Here is a 6,011-nt window from a genome sequence, read left to right on the forward strand (position 1 = left end):
CAAATAAATAAATCTTTTTTTATAAAGATTTTTATTTATTTATTAGAGAGAGAGAGTACAAGTAGGCAGAGAGGCAGGCAGAGGGAGAGGGAGAAGCAGGCTCCCTACTGAGCAGGGAGCCCGATGCGGGACTCGATCCCAGGACCCTGGGATCATGACCTGAGCCGAAGGCAGCCGCTTAACCGACTGAGCCACCCAGGCGCCCCAATAAATAAAATCTTTAAAAAATAAATAAGTTTTTAAAAATCCTTCCTAAGTAAGATTTCTCAGAATATTCTGAGTTGCCTCTTTTATCATTCATATTGATTATAATTAATATTTCTAATTTAATATTGCTGATAATAAGAATGAAAACAGCTGATAATTATTAGGCACTTATATGTCAGATACTGCAAAGCAAACTATTACGCATTTAACAGTCATAATAATCCACTGAGAGGGGTGACATTTTTTTTTTTTTTAAGTAGGGTCCACACCCAGTGTGGAGCTGAATGTAGGGCTTGAACTCACAGCCCTGAGATCAAGACTTGACCTGGGATCAAGGGTCGGATGCTTAACCGACTGAGCCACCCGGGTGCCCCTGGATAACATTTTAATGCTATTTTACGAGCTAGGTGATTCAGAAATAAAGAGGTTAAGTAATTTGTGCAAGAACACACAGAATATAAGTGGTAAAGCTGAGATTTGAAACCAAGCAGTGTGATCCCAAGGCTGTAATCACTCACTGCACTATATTACATCCCCTCCTCGTAAAAGGGCTGCAGCCATAGGTTTCTACTTTGGATATAAATAAGTATGCTCCTACTGGACCCAAACCTCCTGAAGAGAACAAATATAAGTTCCGCACAAAATGCGAGAAGGAAGGGAGGGAGGGAAAAAAAAAAACCTGGAGTCTCGAGAGAGTGAACAAAAGCCTGCTGAATCTGGAGGGAATCTATAATTGAAAGAAGAGATTCCTATTTTTACAACTTCCTGTATAAGAACAGGCCAAAATCAACACCCCATGAGGCAGTTAGCTCCAGGGGAAAAACCGCAGTCTCTCTGGTCTAAAGAACAAAAGGATAGATTTCAGGGCAACCACAGGCACTAAAAAGTGAAAGGCAAAATCCCAGGAAAGAGAGAGCTGGAGAAGGCATCCCAAATCCTGTGTATAAGTCTGTGTATTCTCTGCCCCAAGTCCCTAACAGATCCTTGAACCATGCAGCATGCATGCACAGAAAAAACTCAAAACAGCCCCACTAAAAGAGAAAAGAGCTGAACTGAGATTTGAACTGCTGCCCAAGAGATAGAAATTATACTTTGATTTGAACCAAGTTAATTGCCTGCTGAAAGAAAAACCTCCATATTTTTAGAGGAATATAACAGAAACCAGAGTCTTTACAGCACAATACCAAAGTGAATTCAAAAATATTCAATATATTAAGGACCAGAAGAATGTGAATTCATCTCAGGAAAAAAGACAAAGGAAATTAACTCTGAATGACCCAGATGTTTCAATTAGCAGACAAGGATTTGAGAGCAACAAGTATAACAACGTTAAACCAACTATTAGTGTTTTCCATGGCCTTAGAATGTTCCAGGAAAACATGTTTACAATGATGAACAATATAGTTGATCTCAACAGAAAAATAGAAACTTTATACAGGGCCAAATGGAAATTATAAAGCTGAAAAATACAGTATCTGAAATCAAAAAGGCAGCTTTGCAGGTACAACTTTCTTCCTCAAAAGAATTCTTTCTCTTTTTATATATAATAATCTCTTTTGTTTAGTCTCTCTGATAACTAATCTTAGCTATCTAACTCCTCAGTTCCTCCTTCCTTGAGTTTTCAGTGGCTGACTCCAGTATTTATGACAGGTATAATCTCTCTGACTTGATTCCTGCCTTAGTTTTATCCACTACCCTAACTAACATTTGTGTCTAATTTGACCTAACCCTGCATCCCATCTACAGTAGTTTTAAAAAATGTCCATGGGGCACCTGGCTGGCTCAGTCTGTATAGCATGTGACCCTTGGTCTTGGTGTTATAAGTTTGAGCCCCATATTGGGGCTTAAAAAATCCACATTTTATGACATTCCCTCCTCCAAAAAGTAGACCATGATTCTCCTCCCCTTGAGAGTGGACTGGACTCAAAGAATCACTTCTAATAAACAGAATAAGGCAAAAGTGACAGTGTGATTTCCAAGACTAGGTCATGGAAGGCACTGAAGCCTCTTCCTTTCTCTCTTGGGTCACTCAACCTGACGGAAGCCAGCTGTCCATGTCATGAAGACATTCAAGCAACTCTATGGGCAGGTACATGTGGAAAGCAACTGAGTTCTCCTACCGATAGCCAGCAAGAGGTCTTCAGCCAAGAGTCATGTGTTATGGGTTAAATTGTGTCCCCCCTAAAAGATAAGCTGGAGTCTTAACTTAGATACCACAGTACCTAAAAATATGACCTTATCTAAAATAGAGTTCTTAACACAGGTAATCAAGTTAGAATAAAGTCATTAAGATGAGCCCTAATCCAATATGACTGATGTCCTTATGAAAGAGGGAAGAGACACACACACAGGGAGAACGCCATGTGGAGATGAATGCAGAGATCAGGACAATGCAAGTACAAGCCACGGAACATCAAAGACTGCCAGCAAACCACAGTAAGCTAGGAGAGAAGCATGGTATAGATTCCTCCTCCCAGCTCTCTGAAAGAACCACCCTGCCAATACCTTGATCTTTCACGTCTAGCCCCCAGAACAGAGACGGTACATTTCTGCTGCTCTAAGCCACCCAGTTTGGGGTACTTTGTTACTGCAGCCCCAGGAAACTAACAAATCATGTGAATGAACCGCTTTGGAAGCAGATCATCTAGTTCCAGACAAGCTTTCAGATGACTGTAGCCCTAACCATTATCTTGACCTCCACTTCTGGAGACAACCCTAGCCGGAACTGACTGCTAAATGGCTACTGAATTCCCCACCCACGGAAATTATGAGATAAGTGTTTGATGTTTTAACTGTTGTGATGGACGGAACTGTGTCCCCACCCTATATTCATATGTTGAAACCCTAACCCCTCAAGTGACTATATTTGGAGACAGAGCCTTTAAAGAGGTAATTAAGATTAAATGAAACTGTTAGGATGAGGGCCTAATCCAGTATGACTGGTGTCCTTATAAGAAGAGGAAGAAACACCAGGGATGGGCACACACAAAGAAAAGGCCATGTGAGGACACAGGGAGAAGGCGGCCATCTTCAAGACAAGCAGAGGGGACCCAAGAGAAACCCACCCTACTGACATCTTGACCTTGGAATTCCAGCCTCTAGACCTGTGAGAAAATAATGTTCTGTTGTTTAAGCCATTCAATCTGTGGTATTTTCTTATGGTAACCCCAGAAGAATAATATAGCTGGTAAGTTTGGGGATAACTTATCACACAACAGATAATAATATACTTTCCCACACCAGCCCCCCAAACACACACATTTTTCATCTCCATTTATCACCCAAAATTGTCTCAACAGTCTAGCCCCAAAGTATGCAAATTAGAAACATCAGCAACATTTCTTTGAACAGGTTTGGTGTTTTGAAACTTGATTCCCTTGGAGCACCTGGGTGGCTTAGTCCTTAAGCATCTGCCTTCAGCTCAGGTCATGATCCCAGGACCCTGGGATCGAGCCCCACAGAGGGCTCCCTGCTCAGCAGAGAGTCTGCTTCTCCCTCTGCCTGCCACCCCCCCCCCCCGCCGCTTGTTCTCTCTCTCTCCCCTCCCCCCATCAAATAAATAAATAAAATCTTAAAAACAACAACAACAACAACAAAAGAAATTTGCTTCCCTCACAGATTATGGGAAAGGCTCTGGGATAAATCTGTCAAGTAAGGAACAAGTCTTCCTATTAGGACCTCTAACCTTTAAGAGAAAGTAGTAAAAGATGACAATTAGCCTATGCATGACCCTGTTTGATTTTAGACTATGAGCACGACCAAGATCATAATAGGAAGCTTATACTTCTAACTCAATGGGAAACTCGTGTCCATTGGAAATAACCACTACCTTCTCTCTGCTTTCCGTAGCAGCTTGGATGTCTGCTAAGGATGTTGAATTATATGAAATTGTTAACCCCTCAACCAACAAACACTTGCTCTTCCAGACTTGTCTCAGTTATATTTTTAAATTCCTTATAGTTCCTAGCACAGAGCAAACACTCAATAAATGTTCAGAGAATGATTGGATCCAGAAGAACTGTCCTCTTTAATTCTATCCGCAGGCAGTCCTACTCCAAGACTTTAAAAAGGCAGCGCTGAGCTGGGAACCTTGTTCATTCATCTTACTCCTGCGGGAGAATTCCTTCTGCTGTCGCTCCTGACAAATTCAAAGTCTGGTCTGTTTGATTTTTCTGGTAATCAATTTTCAGCTTCTGATTGTCAGGTAAGCTCTCTCTAACTTAACTCTTGCCTGTCCCTTTCCCATCACAGTGACCATTTTCTGCCTTGCGTTTTCTGAACATAATCCTAAGGTCCCATGCATTCCATTTAGCCCTTCCTCAAGGGCCAATTCTCTGCCCTTGTACCTGGCTTCACCCTGCTTATAACCAATCAGCACCCTCAACCATCTCACCTATCCAACTCCAGGGTAGGCCCAAAAGAAAATTCAGCAAAAGTGTTTAAGGTTGAGAACCTACATCTTATGACTTGATGGCCTTAAATCTCTTTAGTTTTGGTTCCTGGAATTGTATTCTACTTATTTGTTGGGGGACAGGAGGCTAGTTCTGCACTATTTTAATGTCTATATAATAGATATTATAAGAATCATAGAACTTTGCATGAATGTGGTTGGAAAAGCTCATCTTGAGTGTTTTCTTAGCCCAAAACTCGAAACTGCTTTCACCCTTTCCCACTACCAAAGGAATTTAGGTTTCTGTTAAGTATCTGAGGGAACCACACTTATTGGAGCCAAAAAGAAGCTGCAATCTCCAGTAACACCAATTTTTCTAGTTACATTTCATACTTAACCCTGGTCTATACCTTATTTAGACGTATTTAGAGCTTCTCGAGCTAATTTCTAGAAACATTCAGGGGCAACCCTTTTTAAAATTGACAATCTCAAGAAGATCCTTAATGTGTATCATGAATTAACTAAGGATACAACTTGCCTTGAGTGTTGCCAAGTAGTTTCTCCAGGCAAAAACTTTTGGAGGATGAGTATTTATGTAAAAACATTGTAACTACTCACAATAAGAGCTAACATTTATTGAGTGCTTTTACAATGTGCCCGCTGTGCTCCTGTGTTTAATATGGATTACCTCATTTAATCCTGCCAACAGCTCTGTGAGAAAACTCATGCACAAAAAACGTAACTTGTCCAAAGACATGCAGCTGGTAAATCAAGTGGGGTTTAAACCACTTGAAATCTCTGAATCCAGAACCCCACTGCCTCTTGGGCTTCTGGCAGCTTTACTAATGAAATTCCCTTCTGGTATTCAGCTGCCGGCATAAAGATTTCACTGGGTTATCTCCTCCTTTTGTTGCCAGGAACTGGATAAGGATAGAAATGTCTCCTGGACTAATCTATTTCTGTCTAGAAGAGAGCCCTTTGACAATATGTCAGTACTCATCCAGGAAGTATTCAATAAATGTTTACTGAATGAATGAGGCCAGTTTGGAATTTGTTCAAAATAAATGACTCTTTTATATCCACCTAGGAATAAAAAAAAGAGAGGGACTGTCTCAAAATCTTCATTCATTAAGTGCTCACACGGAAAACTGCATTCCATTTTGGTGACTCAGGAAGGCGAAATCACAGAGAAAACTGGGGGTAGAGGGGGATGCAAGTGGAAGGTGAAAGATGGGGAGAATTGCTCTGTAAGAAAAGAGGTCCGGGTGCTAGACGCAAAGGGATGAATCTAAGTCCTAAGTCTAACGGAAGTCCATAATGAAAGGTCAGAAAATCCAAGGGGAGGGAAGATAGTAAAATTTGAGGAGACCCTCAGAGTGATTCTTCCAAAATTTGTTTCAACACTCCACTCCCA

Source organism: Neomonachus schauinslandi, chromosome 2, assembly GCF_002201575.2.
Source record: "Neomonachus schauinslandi chromosome 2, ASM220157v2, whole genome shotgun sequence".
Classification (NCBI taxonomy): Eukaryota; Metazoa; Chordata; class Mammalia; order Carnivora; family Phocidae; genus Neomonachus; species Neomonachus schauinslandi.